Genomic DNA, 22893 nt, shown 5'->3' on the forward strand with positions numbered 1-22893 from the left:
TATCTCTTTATAAACAACCTTCTATTTAGTCAATCACTTAAAATTAACACCTTTGGATGACATGAAGTTGTAAATTTAAGAAAATAAAACCAAAATAAAATAAACACAAAAAAAATGGGTTAGTACACATAAGATAAAAATCAAGATAGTAAGTACTATAAACATCGAATAAAACCTACCCTCGCAGGTTGACTACCCTCGCAGGTTGACTACCCATACATGGTATAATCAATCCTACCCAAACATGATTTCTACTCACATGCTTTGTTATTCACAAAAAATCCTAACCGCATGATATGTAGCTCGCATGCTTGTTTGAAAAATAAACCTAACTGCATGATATCTAGTTCTCAGGTATTTATTCAAAACATCAAATTATTCTACCAAAGACTCATAGAAGCGTTTCCTTGTGTACACTCCTCACGAGATTTCTAAGGGTAGGTCAAGCTCTATAGTCCTAGGCTCACGATATGATGGGTTCATCTCTAGGGCAAGAGGTACTCGAATTGTCCTTGTCGATACCCTCTTGGGCTGCCAAACTCTCAATCCTAACCCGCGAAAGGCTTATATAAATCGAGTTCAATTCGATGAGGTATACTTCCCTATGTTCATATGGAGGCGATTACCATCATGGGGATCAAGATATTACCATAGGCTTGGAATCCAATCAAGTCTCAACTACTAAAAGTTAACATAATGAAATAATCAAGTGGTCTTTAAATCAAGGTGTAATAGGGCTTAGGTTAGAATAGGAAAAATGCCATGATAATCGGTTTAAGTACAAAGACAAGAGATTTACAAATTATTTTTAATCTTCATAAAAGAAAATAAAAGAAAATATATAAACATATAAAAACATAAACATTTTTTCATTCTTTTGCACATTTTTTTCATTTTTCCCTTTTTTGTTTTTTTCTCTTGTTGTTTTTTGCATTGTACTACTGTTTGAACCTTTTTTTCAAAAAAATGACAAAAATAATAAAATAATGAAATAATAAAATAAAGAACATACATCAATGTAAACAACTAATCTACTTGTCTTGATGAGGGTAGAAAAGATGGATAAAAAAAGGCTTGGGTTTAATTATGTGGTGTAAAATAAAGAAAAATGATAAAGGCTCAAAAGGTGGTTTACTAGTGGATATATAAATAGGTAGGCTTTTTGGGAAAAAATGGGTATAATCCTAAGTGCCCCTGTCACATTAAAACATTATGCCCAACATGTAGTCTCAATATGCATTGTGATTACAAGTTCTAAAATATCATAACTAGTACGGTACACTCAAGTCAAACAATGAGAAAAAAAGAAAATGTATGCTCGTTAGGCTCGAATCTCATAACAAAAGGCTTATATGTATTGATTCAAGTTCATCTCCATCAACAAATGCATGAAATATCAATACTTAGCAGAAAATACCAGATATACCAATCACCATTATGCAAATTGAATTCGATTCAAACATGGTCACAATCTAAAAGGAATCAAGGGTATAAAGTGAATTTCATGATAAGCAACTAAAGATTCCAATACATATAAATATCAAAGCTACTAAATTCCAATCAATCAAACAAACAAGTAAAAATTTGATAGCAAATTTAACCCCCTCACTTAGACTACATTGTCCCAATATGAATAGAAAAACACAAGAGAGGGAACAAAAATACTCCCCTGATTTAATGGTGGTGCAAGACGAACGTGAACGAGTGACAATAACCTGCGCAAGAAAAGTGGCGTTCGGTGGTGTGTGGTGGGTTAAATTGAATCAGTTGGTTAAGGAAAAAGAAATGAGAGGGCAAGGAAGGGGTGGTGTTGTGCAGTTGGGTAAAGAAAGTATAGGGTTTAGCTTTTTGTTGATTCATATGAGTAAAGAACAAAAAGGGGGGAAAGTGTTTGAAAATTTTAAATTAATGATAAGATAATTTAATAATTAAAATAAATGGATAAGTGATAAGTGATAAAATAAAAAAAAATGGTATTTAAGATGGAGAAGGGGTTTTGTCGATTATAAAAGGGATAAACATGGGGTTTTGTCGGTTATAAAATGAATAAACATGGGGTTTTAAGTTTAAAAGTATTTGAAAAAGTGATAGGCAGGTCCATGGGAAGTTTAAAAAAATAAGTTTGGTGTAAGGTGGGACCCACCGAAAAAATAGTCCCCCAAAATTTTGAGGTCGTAGCAGAATATAATAAAATCATCTGTGGGAGTTACTATCATGCACCATGTGGGGGGTGGGATTTACTAACTTGTGCCACTTATTGTTGAATTATGGTGCTGCCTCCACACGTGGAACATTGCTCCAAGGTCGTATATTTGATTGAAATTCGAATCTGTTTAGAGAAAAATAAAATTAAGCATCTGATAAAATAAAAATGAAATAAAATAAATTAAATTAAAATGAAATGAAATAAAGCATGCTAAAAATAAAACGAAAAATAAAATGAAAATAAAACGAAATAGGTTGCCTCCCATCTAGCGCTTTTGTTTAACGTCGTTAGCTCGAGATCTATTTCAGACTATAGGTTTCGAGAAAAAACAATTTCTCCACTTCATAAGCTTTTTCTAACTAAGAACTTCCTTATGAGAAATTCTACAACTGTAGAATTCTTTTATTTTTTTTTCCTTATAGATTTTGGCATTTTCGTAGGCTTTTTTACAAATCCTTTTCATCTTGTCCGAAATAATTAGTGGCAAAGTATCTCTTTTTCCCAAAATGTGTTCTTCAATTGGTCTGACAACTTCTTCAAATTGATTTGAGGAGCCTGCAAAATAGAATGTAACATTTTAGGATTTAAGGGAGTAAAACCTGAATAAGAATTAACCGAGAATATTTTCTCGAACTCCATGATTTCATTTTCAAATTCTTCCAATTCCCTACATAGATTATCAATAAAATTATATTTCATATAATCATCAACGGGAGGCTTAATAATATCAACAAAATTAATACTAGAAACTTTATCTAGATGGCGCATTGCTTTGTATACATCAAATTTTACGATCTCACCGTCAAACTCCATTGTAAGAATTCCACTTCTTGCATCGATTTTCATGTTTGTTGTGCTACGGAAGGGACGACCAAATATTATCTCTGAACAAGTATTTTTTTTGTCATTTTCCATGTCAATGACATAGAAATCTGTCAAAAATATAAGCTCATTTACCTTAACTAAGACATCTTCGAAGAGTCCTTCAGGATATATTATCGATTGATCCGCCAGTTGTATTGTTACTCTTTTATCTTTCAAAGGCTCATTAGAAAGTAAGTTGTACACATATAAAGGTATAATATTTATAGAAGCTTCTAAATTGCACATTGCACGCTTAATACCAACTTTACCGATTTTGCAAGGTATAACAAACATGCCTTGATCTTTCAACTTTGGTGGAAGCTTTCGTTGGAAAACAGCAGCAACATGCTCCCCCAAATTCACCTTTTCTATTCCGTAAGCCTTTTTTTGGTGGTACATAGATCTTTAAGAAATCTAGCATACCTTGGTATTTTTTGGATTACGTCAATGATGGGTATGTTGATTTCAACCTTTTGGAATACCTCCAGAATTTCTTTCTTTTCATCTTGTTTGTCTCTTTTTACTAACCTTGAAGGAAAAAGTGGCAGAGTTTCATAGGGAGATGGCGTCGAATCAGGCTTTGAAACTTCTTTCTTCTTTCTCTAGGGATTTACGTCAATCCACTTTTTCTTAGGAGGATCTGCGCCAACTGCTTCTTCTTTTACTTGAGATTTCGAATTTTCTTCACTCATTCTTGGATTTATGCCAACATCCTCTGGGACTGGTTGTTTGATAATTGTACCGCTTCAGAGGGTGATGACGCTAATATTTTCATGTGGGTTCACCTCGGTTTGTGATAGAAGCTTACCTTGTGATTCCAAGCGTCCCACAGCCTTAGCTAGTTGACTAATCTACTTATTTATTTCTTGTAAATAAGCCTCAGTGCGATTTTGGATTTTTTTCTTGAGAAATACCAACCTCTCAACGATAGATTCCAAAGAGGACTTTGGCGGTTCATGGGGTGGTGGAGGTGGCCTTTGTTGATAGGTTTGACTGCATTGGGTTTTATCCATAGCTCAGATTTGGATGGTCTCTACATCCCGGATTATAAGTATTGGAATATGGGTTATAGGGTCTCTGGGGAGGTCCTAGAAAGTTCCCTACAACATTTTCTTCTATGCCAACTTCCTCATGAAGCATTGGACATCAGTCTATCAGATGATATGTCATTGTGCATATTCTGCATACTCTTGCTGATCCAATTTTCCCTGCAACCAAAGAATTAACTACATCAGTTAATTTATCGATTTTTTTCTAAGGAAATAGTACTTATCTCGTGAAACCGTCGGTTGGGTTCACTTGAAGTGCCAAATTGTTGAGAGTTGGCAGCCATTGGTGAAATTAATTCCCTTTTTGCAGCTGGTGTTTTGTTCACAAGAGCTCCTCCACTAGCAGTGTCTATAGTTTTCATCTCCACTGGAAGTAACCCATAGAAATACTGGAGGAGTGTTTACTCGGATAATCCATGATGTGGACAACTTGCACAAGCTTTTTAAATTGCTCTCAGTAATCGTAAAGTGATTCTCTATCTTTTTGTCTTATCCCCATAATGTTTCTCCTTAATTCACTTGCTTTTGTTGCTGGGAAAAACCTATCAATAAAAATCTGAGTTAAATCAACCTAATAGTTATAGAATTTGAAGGTAAATAAAATAGTCATTCTTTAGCTAAACTAGATAAAGAAAAATGGAAAGCCCGTAGTTTTATTTGATCTTCATATACTCTCTGAGGTTTCATTCTTGAACAAACCATATGAAACTCTGTGAGATGTTTATGTGTTCTTTCATTGGGAGGCCCGTGGAATATAGGAAGAAGATGAATAAGGCCCATTTTCAGAGTAAATGAAGTTATACCTTGAGGAAAAGTGATGCAAAAAGGTTGTTGTACGGAAAGTGCCACGGCTAACAGTCAAATTGTCTAATCTGTCATTGTTCTTTTGTGTTCTATGTGCCTAGTGTATCTTCGGTTATCAGTTCTTCGTTTGTATCAAAGGAAGATACTCCTTATGGATCTAAATGCTCCAGTTGTTCCTGTTGTCATTTTTTCTCGAAGCGTTTTTACGTGAATTCGTCTGGCTTGTGCTTTGATTTCTGGATCAAATTCTACCAAATCACTTGGATTAATTCTGGTCATAAATTAAAAAGAAACAGCTTTATCAATTACTTTAGCTGAAGTCCCCAGTAACAACACCCATTTTGACAGGGGTCGTTTTACTGTCAAAATAATTCCAGCTTCTTAAAAATAAATAAATTAAGAGAGAATAGAATAAGGAAGCAAGGTCGGTCCACAGGGACTATGGTGTTTCTGATGAATTGAACTTTCTGATTTAAAAAAAGATGAGATAAGGTAGAATTTTGGATGAGATTAAATGTGGAGTTTAAAAGTTGTTTTTAAAATAAAAATTAAATAAAAGAAAATAATTAAATAAATAAATTTAAAGTATTGAGATAAAGAGAAACTTATAGTGAAATTAGCCTATGGCTTCAGCTTTTGCCTCAAATTCCTATTGATCATCGGAATAAATTTTTTATTCGATTATTCACCCATTACAGTCGACATGGACCAACCCCTGTAACTTGTTTTTCTCTCTTACGAACCGATAACCCAAAATCTATTTTTGGATATCAGTCCTTTATAAAGACTAACTACGACTATCATCGTTAGCGCCAAACTGTTTTATAGATCTGGAAAAACCCGACTCGGACTATGTTACCTTAATGAGAATCAAGCCAGATCTCAATTTCCCTTAGCGGACCGCCGCTAAGTGTGTTCACAGGAAGTCAAACTTGCTACAAGAAGATTCTTCCTCCCAACTATAAATCAGAACAACTTCCGAACCAACGTCGACTTTTTGATTAAAAAGCATTTTGATTTTAAAAAGATAGGTCGATTACCAATCTTATTCCTCCAGAAAATTGAGAAAATAACTCGAAGTTATTTTAGTGTTTTCAATCCTCACAATAGGAATTAAGTCATCGCATCAGCCCTTGGCTATGGAAAAATTAGCTAAGTATGACAATCATACTTAGCATTTTTGAAAATAAAAATAAAAATAAAATAAAGAACTTTGAAAAAGAAATGAAAAACTTTTATAAAACCAGAGGAAAGAAGAAAAATGATTTATGAATGTGTTTCTAGGCTTACCATGAGAGGTATTTATAGCCTTTAAAATCCTAAAAGTAAGGAAAATATAATTCCTAAAATAAAGAGATATTTCCTAATGAAAATACTTAAATTATTTAAACTAAAATTCTAAAAACATGAGTTTAACTTAAATTCGAATTGTAGAATCGTGCGACTGATCCATTTGTCCTTCTAGAAGCGCTGACCGGACTTTTTAGAAGGTGTTGACTCATTGCCTTGTCAGATGCGTCATGCCCAGAGTCATGGCCACTAATCTAGGCTTGATTCCGAAAATAAAAAAGAGTGGATAATTCTATCGTTTTAGTGCAATTTCCATAATCTAATGTCCTGCACATAAAATAAATCAAAATGAACAAATCAGCCACAAAAACTAACAATTAAGGAGCAATTTAAAGTCAAAATAATAACTAAATAAAGCGCCTATCAAGTTGCAAGCTTGTCTGGATAAAGTTGAGTGGTCTGAGAAAATGGACAAGCCCAAGATCGAGTTACCCAAAAACATAAGTGAAGACAGGGTCAAAAAGGATATAAGACATGGCTCAATGATTTTGAGTTCTGCCAAGGCAAGTGGAGGTCAAAAGCATAATGGGTTGATGTATGTGAACATAAATGTTGCGAGACAATTGAGAGTTTCCTTAGTAGACACAGGGGTAACCGATCTGTTCATGTCGAAGAATGCTACTGACAATCTTGGTTTGAAACTCGAGCCATCGAAGTGGGCGATCAAGACTGTCAATTCTGAAGAGATTCCAATTATTGGAGTTGCAAGGAAGATAAAGTCGTAGAATGGTGACTGGAGCAGCAAGGAGGACTTTAGGGTGATCCCATTGGATGACTTCGATTTTCTCATTGGGTTGGATTTCCTTGACTGTATGAAGGTTTTTGTCTTTCCGTTTATCGATGTCGTGTGCATCTTAGACTCCCGACGGCAATGTATTGTGCCTTTGTTTCGAGACAATAGGGGAGAAACTAAGACTGTGACGACCATTCAGGTTGTTGATGATTTTCTGAGGGAGAGAAATATTGTTTTGGGGACTATCATCAAATAGACAACGGAGAATTAGTTTATAGAAACCAAGCCTTCGAGGGACATGATGGGCGAGAGCTTGCCACCCATGTAAGAGGGTAAGAGTCACACCGGACTTTAAGGGAGGAAGTGTTGATGCGAGTAAAAGTATCAAAATTTAGGATAGAAGTGTTGGTGTATGGAGTGCTAGACTTCATAGACTAAGAAGGGCTAACACATAGGGTAAATGTGTTGAGGGAGGTTGAAGGACATCTCAAACACGTTCCAAGTGTTGTGTTTGATTTGCCATTGTTGATGAGTGTAGATCTAGGACCTAACCATCTTTTTACGGAATTATTAAAGGTTGGAATGAATATCTGAAACTTTCAAAGTTCTTAGGGACAAGCGAGTGTAGTTAACGAATCTGAGTTATAGTGTTGTATGTTGCCGAAGTATCCAAGTCTTTTCTGCTTGATCAAAAGTATCCTTGTTTGGGTGAATACAAACGGGTATGATGGATTTCCTACGCTCGAGATGTATACCACGGTGTGTTAGATTGTGATAAGACATGTCGGTGTTAACCAAGGCAAGCAAGCCAAGGTGTTTTGTTAGAGCGTCCAAGGTGATCAAGACCAAGTGTTCTCACCTAGCGACGAGGGCGTCGCTGGATCAAGAGGGGGGAGGATGTCACGGACTAAAGTTTTAGGTTCATGGGAAATTGGCGCAAATGTTCATGAGAGGGGTTTTATGTGCGCAGACTTGGGCTTGTTGGGCATGATGAGTTGGCCCAATTCTTGGAGAATGCTTACGAGTCCGTGAAGGATCAAGTCCGAGGAGTCCGAGAGAAGCGACGAGGGTGTTAGACGTTCTATGGGGTAATTCTGTCAAGGCTCATGGATTTGGACCGAGACATGTGTACGCAAATTACTATAAGAGAATCATACGGAGTGTTGGGCTTGCCCAGAACCATTAGACCTGGCTCGTTCCTTGGAAAGTTTCATAAAGGATAATATTATTTAATAATTAAGGGGATAAACACTTAATTATATATAAAGTTGTTTTTAAATTCAAATTCCTTAGAGATAGAGTTATTGATAAGGTATGATTCATTATAAGTCATCGATGTATTTTTATATAGATCGTCGGATCTTGAAGGCCTCAACTATAAATAGAGAGCTCCTCCCCTCATTTGTAATCATTTCATCAATTTCATTCCTTCAGAGTAATAAACTCAGGCATTTACTCTTACTTTCTCTATGAGTTTCTTTGTTTCCAGCTCTCTCGCCTTGTCGACTTGTATTGAAGCCTTTTTGGATTGTGTTACCGAACTTGAAGGCTAAGATAGCCTCGAGAGTGGTTCCTCTTCGAGTTCCTTCGAAGTTCCGACGTGATTCAAGTCGTGGTGACTTAGGAAGTCCCCACAGTGCTCATGCTTCTAAGATCCGTTCAACCTTGGTGGCTTGGATTAGCCCCAGTGGTGTTTTGCTTCTGCATTGTTGCCTAACCCTATCGGGTTTGTTCGTTGCTTAGTGAGCCAGAGACTCACAAGGATGTGATTAAGGCTGACTTAGGCGCCATTTCGACCTGGAAATCGTCTAAGTGCCACACGAATCGACTAGCAGAAGTCTAGTCCCGTGACAATATACAAATAATTTTTATAATAACAATAATATTAAAAAAATTATTTACATACAGAAATTATTCGATGTGATTGATGTGTATTGTCTTTGAACAGCATTATATTACTAATTGATTTTGGAGGGGTATAATATTAAAAGGAATACTTATAATTATTATAATAAAAACATTATTTGCAGGCCTACTTCCATTATTATATAAACGAACCAGGCTTGTATAAGCTGGAAGAACATTTAGAAATCAAATAATCTATTGAAAGGACCATTGAGACTCTCATGATGTTTATAGTCCAACCGATTGATCCTACTTCTTTCTTAAAATTTTTTAATATTCCAAGTCCATCAGCGATTTTTTTATTTTCTAAAAATGGTGAAAATTAAAATCTGTTAATTTGATAGTTGATTTGTATAACCAAATCATTTGATTGAAATATTTGATTTTTCTTCAAAATTTTAAAAATATTACCATTCAATATTTTTTAAAAATATAATTACATGACATGGCAGAAATTTATTTGGTATTCTTTATAAAATAAATAAGATTATTGATAAAATTCAAATCTTTATTTTCATCCATGTTTAATAATATTTAATTAATTAAATTAATTTATGTTGGCTTTTATAATTGTATCAAATTTAGTAATGTTAGCCATGACGAAAGTGAAAAAATTAAGATGTAATTGAAAAGATAATGTATACTCAAATATAAAAATAAACAAGTGCTTTTTGGTTAAGAATTGTTTTCTAAGCATTATTATTGTTTTCACTTTCTATCCCATCAATTATATGATTATTATAAATGATGTAAAAATGTATGCATATATAATGTTAAAACTATTTTAGATTTTAACAAATTTTTGTATTTTTCATTTTTAAAAATAAGAAATAATATATATTTAAATATTTAGAATTTTTTTGGTTGTTTCTCTCTCTTTTTCATGTGATACCATTAAAATGTGTCATGTTATCATTACTTTGGATGGAGAAAAATAGTAAAAATATTAGAGTAAAAACACAGATAATAAAAATAAAAGTGAATAGAGGACATATATTGAAGATTTATTTTACGATTGAGCCATTTTAATAAAACAAATATATCAATATATATATATATATATTGAAAGATTTTTCGAACTCTCAACAGTTGAGTATTATGTACACGATATATGTATGTATGATTGTGAAGAGCCTTACATGATTTAATTTAGGTAAAGGAAAATCATAATTCGTTTATGGTGGAATTAGATGCTACATCCAATTTGGCTCGATGGTCTTCTTAATGCCGACTAAAGTCTAAACGCATCAACCACACTAAACACAATTAATACTCTATTTTAAATATATAAAAAAAGAAAAGGAAAACAAATTTACAAGACTAGAAAGCACGACTCCACGAACGACGCAATAATTGTATCAAGTTGGGTTATTGTTCTCTTTACATGCCTCCCCTTCTGCTCTTCGTCGGTCATTTTCCCTTATTCATCAAAATAAGTTAAAGGTTGCCGCATATCTGACAACCTTACAGAAAGTAATATGGTAAAGATACTAAACTAAAGTTGCAATTTTAAGATTTTTTGTTTTTGGTTTGACAAGTACATGCAAATATGCAAAAAAAGAAAGAGAGATACTTGCACATTTCCACATGAATCCATGTTCCAAACCTCCTATAACCACAACCTGATATCCGCAAAAAGCCAACTTTCGCACAAGAAGAATATAACAGTTGGGAGCACGTACAAAATTAACCACTCAACGGCGATACAAAATCATGGCCAACCAGGGAGTCGTTGGTTGGGCAGGTGCCACTTTTGAAAACCCAAAATCATTCTCCTTTAATTTGGTCAATCATATTATATAAACAAAGAAGACAGGGATTAAAGGCATTTTAATTACATGTATTTGTGTATATGACCATTATATTGTCCACAAGGGCCAGCGAAAAACACCAAGTCTCGCCATTTTCTCTTGAAGGAAATGTGTGTTTCTTATATCCTTTGTTGTAAAGCTAGCTATGGTTTATTACACACTCCATCGAGTTTTTTATGATTTGTTGCCAAACAAAACTAGGCCTTTGTGTGGGGTTGATGGGCGGAGACAAAGAAAGTTGTTATGGCAATAAAAATAAAAATAAAAATATTAGTAAAATTTATGTAAAAAAGATTACAAATAATATAATAAACAGGGGGTGAGTTAATCTAAGTTAGGATATCGGAAGTGCAAGCGTTAGGGACGACGAGACAGCTATAAGGAAACTCTTGAGTTGTTTTTTTTTTTATGAAAACTGTGCAAGTACGTGAACTGGCTGGCTATTTCCTCCACGTGGGGGTCGTATCACTCTTTGAGAACAACGAGCTGGACTTCATCTACCTTCTTCTTTCCATTTTATTGTTCTTTTCCTTTTCATTGTATAGCTTTGATGACTGGGTTGAGACCCACCTCCACTGGTTGCATGATTTCCATCCCATCAAAACATGCCAATCAATGGCCATTTAAAGTTGCATCTCTCACTCCAAAACCCACGTCCTTGTTTCTTACAAAAATTAATATCCACTACCAAATCAGATTGAACTCGGAGTTGCCCTTCTTTTGACCTTGTGATGAACCACTGTTTCAGCATCCGATATCCAAATTATATATATTTTTTAGATTAGCGTCGAGATGTTTTTATTGCAATCGGTTCTAAAACAAACCTTTGTACAGTTGTCTTACTAGATCCATGGAAGCCACGTATGAGGAAATCAGAAGGGTAGGCTAGGGTTAAAAAATCTTTGACTTATAGGTGACCTATCGTTGGACATATAGGAGCTGTTTCAGCAGCTGCTTTTAACTCTCTAGTAAATGCTGTGTTACAAGATTCAAACAATTGTCATATGAGATTTAGATTTGAAGGTGAAACATTCAAAGACCCTAAATAAAGAGACCCAAAATGGAAACTCTAAACTGCCTACTCTTCTTGGGGGTTAAATAATGGATCTGAATAAAAAATCTAACATTTTGAACCATAATAAATCACCAAACTATGGGTCTCTACTTTAAAGTCTGATTTCATAATTTTACAAGAGCACAATACAAATAATAAGATGGATAAATGTTCTTTATCCTTATACCGGCAAACCTGCCCATCTTCCACCGGGACTGCTTGGCCTAAACACCAATACCGAATAAAAGAAATACAAGCAATGAATTTTCTTTTTTAAAACACGAAGATATATATTATAATCTCACAGTGAAACCTTCTGTCCACTCTTGACTGGACAAAGAAAATATTCTTTATTCTCATATGGACCATGTCAAGTTTACGGGTGGGCTTTGTGTGAATCCATAAATCAATTTGAAAAATTGGGTAACTTCAAGCCGAATGATGGGTTGCTGAGTTTTGAGGCTGGACCTAAATTCCACATCTGCTGAGTTTTGGACATTAGTATTGTTTATTCTTATATGTTAATTAAACCGTGCTGATATATTGATTTAAAATTAGGGTAAAGTATAAAAATGGTCCCTTGATTATATGATATTATTTTATTAAGTCTCATAACTATTAAAAGTTACAAAATAATCCTCTAACTATGGGGAGTTGCTTTGTTGAGCTCATTAACTATTAAAATTTACAAAATGATCACCCGACTATTTATTATGTTCCAAACTCATCATTTTTTCATTAAAAATTAACGACAATATGAGTTGGACATTAACTTGCTAACTGAGATATGATGAAGTTTGATCTCATTATCTCAAAGGGCTATCATATATCATGCAACATGTTAACGTCCAGCTCAGACGACTATTAATTTTTTAACGGAAAAGGACGACTTTAAAACATAATGAATAGTCAGGTGACAATTTCGTAACTTTTAATAGTCTAGAAACTCAACAAAGTAATTCACTATAATCAAAAAGACCATTTTATAATTTTTAATAGTCAGAAAACTCAACAACACAATATCTAATAGTTGAGGAACCATTTGTATACTCTACCTTTAAAATTATTGATAAAATGTTTGTAGAAGTTAATTTGACAACTACCGATCAAAATAAAAACCGAACAAAACATGTCCAAAAGACCTGCAATTAACAGACTGAAAAATAGTAAGATTAGAGGACTCTGAACATATGGGGTGGTGGCATAGTTGGCTACTGCGTAGGTCTCATACCAATTGTAACCACTCATGCTAAAATAAATCAACTACAATTTAAATAAAATAGTTTACATTAGGAGCTCCCAAAATAATATTTAAATCATATAGACCATAGTTTTAAATGAGTAATGACTCATACAAAATATACAAATCGGGATTTACAATTATACATGCCCTCTAAAGATGAATTCGAAATGTACTCTGCACTATCTAAGCCTAGATCACTGTTGTCAAAAAGTCTTTGGACTGCTCCTCAACTAACCTACGTAAGGAAACAATTTTCAAACACTGAGCTAACTAGTCCAGTGTCACACTAACAACTAAGTCATACTAAAAGTGTTCATGTCAAGCTCAAGTTAACTGATAACTGCAATAGTGAGATACTCATATATTGCACTCTCTACTCTATGGTACACATCATGGTGCGACTGAGGGTTCTGCTTCTCGAAGCTCACACACCTCTCTAGTCTATCGAGGTTGGTTGCTCGGAATCTCTACATCGGTCAACCCCCTCGACTAGCGCACTCCTTGAGAGTCAGACCTTGCGCCCAAGCTAGTTAGCTTTAAGTGCCTCGCGCACTACCTAAAGATATATCTGGATTGAATCTATACTTTCGATAATGCTAGCATTTTTTAAAGGAACTCGGGTGTCATGATCGTTTCCCAAGCATCATCCAAGACTATTTTTATGTCATCCTAATTGATCTTGTTTCTAAGTGTAATATTAATATCATTAATATTCTCACTTATATTCTTATTTGATGATAGAAAGAAGTGTTGGGGTACCTCGAGTCTAATTCCCTTAAAAACTGACATTTTTGCCCAAAACAGAATGACTATCGATACTAGCCCAAGACTATCGATACTTTTGCAAAATTTTCGATACTTTATATAAATACCGATACTTTTTAAACGTTCTGTTTTGCCCAGTTTTGAAACTTTATGGGAGTTTCGAAACTATAGCCCAAAGTTTTGACACTCTTGAAAGAGTATCGATACTCTTGCCTAGAAACTCACGAATTTGCCCAAAACAAAGAACAAGTATCGATATTATCCATATAGTATCGATGCTCTACCTACAGAAGTCATAAAATAGGTACAAAAAAAAAATCTATTTTTCAATCCCAAAGACCTTAATGAGGTCCCCAAACATGCTTAAAGTTTTATTTGATCAACAAGGGTCATAATAGACACTTTAAACACATTTATAACTCTAAAACAATAATTTCACCATGAAAATACTTTTGATTCTCAACTCAAACATTTAAACTATCTTTAACTTCCAATTGACTCACTAAGAGTATAAAAGAGTTATAAAGGTGTTACCTTGCTCTTTGGATGGCTAGAAACTTTCTCAACTCACTCGAGATTCAACTTTTTTTCCCTTAGTTCTTGAGCTTTCTCCTATCTCCTTCACTAAAAAAATGAGAAAATAGATTACCAATCCATCTAGGGGTTGAATGACATCTAAACCAACTCTCTATAACTCAAAACTTAGCTAGAATTCATAGATTCCTACAAATCTCTCAAGACTCATTTTGGTTCTATGCATAAAAACTAATGAAATTGAGCTTATATTGAATCTTGAAGAATAAGAAGTTGAAATCTTACCTTGGATTCACTCAACTAAGCTTGGATTTCTAAAAATTCCTCACTTTAGGAAAGAATGAAGAAGAGGGAAAGATGACAAGATAGGAAGAGTATTTGGTGAGCTTGTAAGGGGGTTAGTTCACGTAAAATCAAATATTATGAAGGAGTTTTCCAGCTTTCAAAATAATTATGGGTAAACGACACTTTTAGTTCCTTTACTTTTATTTCATAATTTACTCATCCCAAACAACAACTCTCTTTGGTCTCTAACTCAAGTCCACAAACAACAAACGTGGTCCAACTATAATATAAGGTCCAATGGCTCAACTTTGGGCTTCGGGTTGACCCAAACTACTAACCCATGTTTCGGGGCATTACACAAACACTAAAACAACGCTAAACAATCATGTTCATGAACATATAAACGAACACGTTCGCGAACATTAAATGAACATGTTCGTGAACAATAAATAAACGAACACGAGCATCTTTAAAAATAAAATAAAAAAAGAACATGAATACGATATTGAAAATTTAAATCAACACGAACCGAACACGAACACCTTCAAAAATAAATAAACGAACACGAACATAACCTTGTTCATTCAAGCTCGGTTCATTTGCACCCCTTCTTGTCACTATGAATTGTTTTGCAGCCGGCAATGGTTAACAATGCTGTGTTTGAAGTTAAGTTTAGTTGTGATTCATGTTCATGCTGGATCATTTTGGTGAATAAATTCCATTTCAACGTCATGTAGAGGTCATATATTTCGTGGTTATAGGCAACTTCAAGAGCAGCTTGTTTCTGATTTGTGGGATATGGAGAGCTTTCTCTTGGTCCTTTTAAGGTTGAACTGTCCTGAATAGCCTACTAATTATATTCCTTGCTTTAATGTTTCAGAGAATCATGCTTTGGGTTATTGGTAATGAGTATGACCGACAATGTGGACATGGGTCAAGGCAAAGTTGTTTAGTTGTTCCACCTGTGGACCATAAAATTCCTCTTAGGTGTCCAACTGGGAGAAGATGTCATTTGCGCTGCAAATGTTAAAATTACAGGTCAAGAGGTATTTTCCTCTGGCAGTTTAACCAAGTGGTGAGTGGATGTTTCACTTTCACGTCAGCGACCTTTCGCATCTAATTGACTTCATGCTATTGCAGAATGCTGTAGCTGGAGGAACAACAGATTTCTTTCCGTTCAGCGTCACTCATATTTGATGGTGTGGAAGATTATTCTCATCATATTGCTGAAATGATTGGACTGAGAACTGAATCTAACTTCATACAAGCAGGGGTAAGCTGAAATTTTCCATGGAACATACATGCTGAGCTCCTACTATTCCATTCTTTACCCATTCGTCTATTTAACTCTAGTTAGGTTATTTCTGTTTAAGCTTCATGGTTGACCAACTTTTTGAAGTTATTATTACCTCTTACATGGCTGTATGAGCAAAATTGTTAACGGTACCTTTTGCTTGCTCATTGCAACTTTCTGAAATATAAACCTGACTTTAAAGCCTTCTTAATAGCCACTATCAACTAGATTGACATCATTCCATTTAGATTCTTTTGCATTATCAAAAGCGGTTAATGTTTCAGAAGGCTTGGATATAGGATGTGATTATGGTAGCCTTGGAGCTCGTCTCTTTTCCATACAGCTCTTAACCATGTGTATTGCGAACTATAAGTCATCAGGCAACCAAGTTCAACCCACTCTTAAAAGGGGTCTTCCTGCACATATTTGGTACTTTTAATTCAAAACAATTGCTATATGGCCCATATCCGTCTCTTTTCATTTGATATGCTGCATTGTTCATTCTGCAGTATTGATCACCGGGATGAGAAAAGGTATCAACTAACAGTTTGAACTTTGCTAGTGTACAATTTGCTTCTTTTTACATCAATTTATCCTCCTCCAACAACCCTGATATGTTATAATTTCTCATGTTGAAGAGTAAATTTGTGTTGGGACATAGATAGGGGCCAGGGCTAGAATCATTTGTGTCAGGACAAAAAAAATTAGGTTAAATATTATGTATGTAAAAGTTCTCTAATGACTGTTTTAGAGAACTTTGTTATCATGTATCGGCTCCTGAAAGTGAATTCTGCCAATATCTTGCGTTTAAGCTGGTTGTAGTTAAACTTTTATGCCAAAATGTGTGCTACAGAGGGCATTTTCTTGATTGCAGCTGATACAATTCTAAAGCCTGGTGGATACTTTGTGTGGACTAAAAGGCATCAAACCGACGTATCAAATTATAATTAAACCGTACTAAGATTTTGATTTAAAATAATTGATAAAATGTTGTATAGACGTTTAATCTGACAACTACCGAAAAATTCAAAACCTAGCAAAACATGGCCAAAGGACTTGCGATTAGAACTGTCAAATTGATAAGTAATTAAATCCGTGCCCTCTCAACATAAGGAGTGGTGGCGCAGTTGGCTAGCGCGTAGGTCCCATAGCTTCTGAGTTATCCTGAGGTCGAGAGTTCACCTCTCTCGACCATTAAATTTTATTCTCCCTTTTAGGCAATGCTGGTACGCTACTCCGCGTCATGCTTGCGCCTGTACGTTGCTTTGAAATTGGATGGGCTTTATCCTTTACGTTTCTTTCGCTCAATTGGGATCAGACACCGTGCAATATTCACTTCTTCAATTTGCCTGTTTTAATGTCCTAACGTGGACAAGGTTCTTGTCACTAAGAATGGTTTTGCATCTGATCCCGTGCCCAAGCAGCAGGCAATGGTTAACATTTCACAATGTTGTATTTGAAGTAAAGTTTAGTTGTTCCACCTGTGGACCATAAAATTTATCTTAGGTGGCCAACTGGGAGAAAATGTCATAGGGATTGCAAATGTTAAAATTACTGGTCAAGAGGTCCTTAATACTCAACTGTACCATGTGGTCTTGATGTTGTTATTATTCATGCATGTGTTGAGGAAGCTTCTGGTCCTTCTACATGTAGCAAAGGGGAAGATGTTGAATCTCCATATTATCTGTTGAAAGTGAAGCAATGCACTAAATTAAAATCAAAGTTTGGCACCGCCGAGTGTGCTTGTTTCAACAAAGTTCGGCACCGATTATGCTTGGTTCAAAGTTTGGTATAATTTTGTTGAAAATTTAAATGGGTTAATTACACTTTAGTCATTGGACTTTAGGGTATTTTCAAAGATTAGTCCCTAAGCTTCAACTATAAATACCCTAGCTCATTTAGCCTCAAAATCATCCCAAAATCTCAAAATAATTTCTTTCTCCCAATACTAGAGAGCTTTCTTGTGAGTAGTGAGTGTTTTGTAAATACCTGTAAATTTTCTCTCTAGCAAAAGATCTGCAGCAATCCGGAGACGTAGGCATAATTGGCTGAACTCCGTTACCAATTTCGGGTATTATTTTTCCGCTTTTATTTCGCATTCTCACTAATCTAGTTATAAGGAAATTACTCGTACTCAGTTTATTTCCCAACAATTGGTAATCAGAGCTTTTGGTTGTGAACTTTGTCAATTTTTTGCGAGGTTACTATTCATTACTATTCACGTGAATAGTAAAAATTTTGTCGGTGATACGAATTTGTCGACGGAGGTGTTCTAATACACGGTGGTTCGCAAGAATTGTCAGAAACGATCCAAACGAAGCCAGATTCGAGTGGGAGTGATGGCTGCAGACGAAGGGAATGTGAAAATTGAGAAGTTCGATGTTGCGGACTTTGGCTTTTGGAAGATACAGATTGAAGATTTTCTGTACCAGAAAAATATATATCAACCTCTCTCACGAAAGCAACCAGAGGGCATGAAGAATGAAGACTGGGCTCTTCTCGACAGACAAGCCCTCGGAGTTATCCGACTGACGTTATCCCGCAATGTTACTTTCAACATAGCAAAGGAAAAGACCACGGCGGGTCTTATGGCGGCTTTCTCCAGTATGTATGAGAAGCCATCAGCCTCAAACAAAGTTCATTTGATGAGGCAATTATTCAATTTGTGGATAGCGGAAGGGGCATCTGTGGAACAACACCTAAATGAACTCAACACAATCACAACCTAGTTGAGTTCAGTGGAAATTGAATTCAATGATGAAGTTCAAGCTTTAATTCTCTTATCATCTCTACCAGACAGTTAGAATGTTACTGTTACAGCAGTCAACAGCTCGTCGGAAAACATCAAATTAAAATTCGACGATGTTCAGGATTTGGTATTGAGTGAAGAAATTCGACGGAGAGAATCGGGTAAAGCATTAACCTCCCCAGCCTTGCACACAGAGTCTAGGGAGAACTTCATAAAGAAATTCAAATCGTGGCAGATCCAAAACCAGAAGGGGAAAATCAAGAATAGGAAAAAAGATTTTACCTGTTATAATTGTGGTAATAAAGGTCACTTTAAAAGAGACTGCCAAGCACTGAAGAAAGATACTGACGCACAGGAATCTGCCAACATGACAGAGAGACAGGTGATGCCATGATTTTAAGCGTCAGCATTCCGATTGAATCATGGATCTTGGATTAGGGGCATCTTTCCAGTCCACCCCATGCCGAGAAATCATGGAGAACTATGTCAGTGATGATTTTGGGAAGGTTCATCTAGTTGATGATGAAACCTTGAATATCGTCGGAAAAGGAGACATCCGATTAAAGATGCCAAACCAGACCACCTGGAAGCTGAAAGGAGTGAGACATATTCCTGGCCTTAAAAGAAATTTGATTTCTGTATGACAACTTGATGGATAAGGTTATAGTACAACCTTTTCAGGCTGTGAATGAAAGATTACCAAAGGAGCAATTGTCATTGCTCGTGGTAAGAAGACTGGTACTCTCTATGTAACGTCAAATTTAGAGAATAGCATTGCAGCAGCAGATGCTGATGGAAAATCAAACCTATGGCACCAAAGGCTTGGCCATATGAGCGACAAAGGGATGAAAACATTGATGTATGGGGACCATCTCCAGTTCCATCTCTTGCAGGCTCATTATATTATGTTACCTTCATCGATGATTCTACGAGGAAGGTATGGGTTTATTTTCTGAAGAAGAAATCAGAAGTCTTTGATACCTTCAGAAAATAGAAAGCCATGGTGGAAAATGAGACTAGTTTGAAAGTCAAGCGGTTGAGGTCTGATAATGGAAGAGAGTACAAAATAGAAGATTCACAGATTTCTATGCAAATAATGGGATAAAGATAGACACAAAAGTTCCCATGACACCGCAGCAGAATGACGTAGCAGAGCGCATGAATAGAACTCTAAATGAACGTGCCAGAAGTATGAGGATACATGCGGACTGTTCAAATTTCTATGGGCTGAAGCTATCAACACTGCAGCTTAACTGATCAACGTGGGCCCTCAGTTCCTTTGGATAGCAGAATACCATATGAAGTTTGAAGCAAGGAATAAATAAATCTTTCACACTTAAGAGTGTTTGGTTGTATTTCTTATGTACACATAGATTCTGCTGAAAGAAGTAAACTTGATGCCAAGTCCAACAAATGTGTCTTTGTTGGTTATGGTGGTGATGAGTTCGGTTACCGGTTTTGGGATTATGAAAATCGGAAGATCATCAGAAGCAAAGATGTCATTTTCAATGAGAATGTGATGTACAAAGACAGGTCAACTGTAGAATCAAGTAGCTCCAATATCAAAGCTAAAACAAAGGAATTTGCTGAGTTCGAGGAGATTTCTGAAAATGATGTTCAGATCAGTCCTGAAGCAGTTCAAGAAGAACCAGGCACACCGGAACTAAGACGCTCCTCCAGAATTCCTAAACCAACCTAGCGTTATTCGCCTTCTTTACACTACTTGTTGCTGACTGACAATGGTGAATCAGAGTGCTATGATAAAGCAATACAAGTGGAGGATTCAATCAAGTGGGAGTCTTCCATGAAAGATGAGATGGACTCGCTTATGTCAAATCAGACGTGGGAATTAGCTGAATTACCACCAGGCAAGAAAGCGCTCCACAACAAGTGGATTTACAGGATCAAGGAAAAGCAAGATGGGAGCAAACGCTACAAAGCGAGATTGGTTGTCAAAGGTTTTTAGCAAAAAGAAGGTATTGACTACAATAAAATGTTCTCTCCAGTCGTGAAACTGTCTACAATCAGACTGGTGTTGAAAATTGTAGCTGCAGAAAATCTACATCTTGAGCAGTTAGATGTAAAGATAGCTTTCCTTCATGGTGATTTGGAGGAAGAAATATATATAAGGTAGCCAAAAGGCTTCATAGAGGCAGGCAAGAAAAACCCGGTATGCAAGTTGAAGAAGAGCTTGTATGGTTTAAAATAAGCTCCTAGACAGTGGTACAAGAAGTTCGATAGTTTCATGAGTAGCAGTGGTTTTACCAGATGTCAAGCAGATCATTGTTGCTACATCAAGAGGTTCGACAACAGCTTCATTATTTTATTATTGTACGTTGATGACATGATCATTGCAGACTCAAACATGCAAGAGATTATACACTTGAAGCAAGAATTATCGAAGCAGTTTGCTATTAAGGATCTGGGCACTGCAAAGCAGATTCTTGGGATGAGGATTAAGAGAGACACAAAGTCGGGGACTTTGATGTTATCACAGGCTGAGTACATCAACAAAGTACTCTCCAGGTTCAACATGCAAGATGCTAAACCAGTAAGTACACCTTTAGGTATTCATTTTAGACTGTATAAAGAACAGTCACCAAAGAAGGAGGAAGAACGTGCACACATGGTGAAGGTACCGTATGCCTCAGCAATTGGAAGTCTAATGTATGTCATGGTTTGTACCAGACCAGAAATTGCTCATGCAGTGGGAGCTGTTAGCATGTACATGAATAATCCAAGCAAGATACACTGGGAAGCTGTCAAATGGATCCTAAGATATCTGCGAGGTACTATAAACAAAGCACTTTATTTCAAAGGTGGAGATACGATACTGACAGGCTATATAGATGTTGACTTAGCCGGAAATGTTGACATCAGAATGAGCACTACAGGGTATGTCTATACTCTAGGAGGAACCGCAGTGAGTTGGGTTTCTCAACTACAGAAGATAGTTGCTCTCTCTACAACTGAAGCAGAATATGTCGCTGTTACGGAAGCCATCAAAGAGATGGTTTGGCTCTAAAGTGTTTTGGAAGAGTTAGGCAAGAAACAAGAAAACAATGTCTTGTACTGCGACAGTCAAAGTGTTATCCATCTAGCAAAGAATCCATCTTTTCATTCCAGGACGAAGCACATACAATTGCGATATCATTTTATTCGGTCTCTTCTGGAAGATGGGATTTTGAAACTTGAAAAGATTAGTGGAGCTAAAAATCCGGCAGACATGTTGACAAAGACGGTGACTACGGAAAAACTGAAGTTGTGTTGAACTTCAGTTGACATGCTGGAGTAACAAAGCCATAAATATTGTTGCATTGATCGAGGTGTGAAGACAGATTAAAATCAGTCTTCAAGTGGGAGATTGTTGAAAGTCAAGCAATGCACCAAATTAAAATCAAAGTTTGGCACCGCCGAGTATGCTTGTTTCAACAAAGTTTGACACCGATTATGCTTGGTTCAAAGTTTGATATAATTTTGTTGAAAATTTAAATGGGTTAATTACACTTTAGTCATCGGACTTTAGGATATTTTCAAAGATTAGTCCCTAAGCTTCAACTATAAATACCCTAGCTCGTTTAGCTTCAAAATCATTTCTTTCTCCCAATACTAGAGAACTTTCTTGTGAGTAGTGAGTGTTTTGTAAACACCTGTAAATTTTCTTTCTAGTAAAATATCTGCAGCAGTCCGGAGACGTAGACATAATTGGCTGAACTCCGTTATCAATTTCGGGTATTATTTTTCCGCTTTTATTTTTCATTCTACTAATCTGGTTATAAGGAATTTGAAAAAGAATCAACTCGCACCATTTGGTAATTCGGTGTTGCAATGTTAATGTTACAAGTAGATTCCATCAAGCAATGATGCCAGAATTTCTGACAGTCCCTTTGACTTGTATGATTTATCAGGTCTACACCTAGAACAACTCAATGAGGACAGGACACCGCACACTCTAAAACAGCTGTATGTAATTACTGGTCTCTTTTGTCAATCCTGATATCCGCAGATCATCCCAAGAGAGTTGGTGACGATGATCCTTCTCCACCTTACACCATGCTCAGGAATGTGTTAGACATGAATGCTTGCTACGGTGGTTTTAATGCCTGCATTACTGAAAGCAGGGAAGTCTGCCTGGGCCATGAACTTAGTCCCCACAAATGGACATGGGCTATATTGGTGTATTACACAATCGGTGATTCTCTCCTCTAGCTATAACATCTTTTCCTTTGTTGGAATGTTGTTCAATA

The 22893-nt window shown here is 35.9% G+C and overlaps 1 pseudogene; it reads left to right on the forward strand.

Annotated features, from left to right (window-relative positions):
* The first annotated feature begins 6680 nt into the window (after positions 1 to 6680).
* On the forward strand, positions 6681 to 22855 carry LOC120217006 (annotated as a pseudogene).
* Positions 22856 to 22893: the final 38 nt, after the last annotated feature.

This window comes from Hibiscus syriacus, unplaced genomic scaffold (genome assembly GCF_006381635.1).
Source record: "Hibiscus syriacus cultivar Baekdansim isolate YM2019G1 unplaced genomic scaffold, ASM638163v2 tig00110174_pilon, whole genome shotgun sequence".
Lineage (NCBI taxonomy): Eukaryota > Viridiplantae > Streptophyta > Magnoliopsida > Malvales > Malvaceae > Hibiscus > Hibiscus syriacus.